The following is a 378-nucleotide window of genomic DNA, read 5'->3' as shown; positions in this document are numbered from 1 at the left end:
GGAGAAATTGCCTTGAGAGCTCCACCCGAGAGGAAAAAAAAAGAAAGAAAAGAGAAAAAAATAGAGAAAATGGAGGGAGGCTCGGGTTTGTGAGGATTCAAGAGAAACCATGGGTTTCTTACCTTTTCCTTGTTGAGCCTTGGTGCTTACTTACCATTCAAAGTGTAGATTGGAAGCTTGAAGGAGATTTGTGGCTTGGTTTCAAAATCCAAGTGAGGAATGGTAAGAATTATGATTTTAGTTTGAATATGTTTTGAAAACCAAATGTTAATATAAGAAACATTTTGTGGCAACAAGATCTTCAAAGAATCAAAGGACTGGATGCATGCATGTTGATTATGCACGGGTATATGGTGATTTAAGACAAAGAAATGATGG

The 378-nt window shown here is 37.0% G+C and overlaps 1 long non-coding RNA gene across 1 annotated transcript in view; it reads left to right on the top strand.

Annotated features, from left to right (window-relative positions):
* Nucleotides 1-378, top strand: part of LOC149526533 (uncharacterized) — a 50,029-nt gene that overhangs the window by 23,679 nt on the left and 25,972 nt on the right. The window lies entirely within an intron of this gene.

This window comes from Theobroma umbraticum, unplaced genomic scaffold (assembly GCF_002168275.2).
Source record: "Theobroma umbraticum cultivar Fairchild unplaced genomic scaffold, ASM216827v3 scaffold_55.0, whole genome shotgun sequence".
NCBI classification, from domain to species: domain Eukaryota; kingdom Viridiplantae; phylum Streptophyta; class Magnoliopsida; order Malvales; family Malvaceae; genus Theobroma; species Theobroma umbraticum.
Note: the sequence above shows the minus strand (reverse complement) of the source record. Positions and strands in the feature narration are given on the sequence as shown.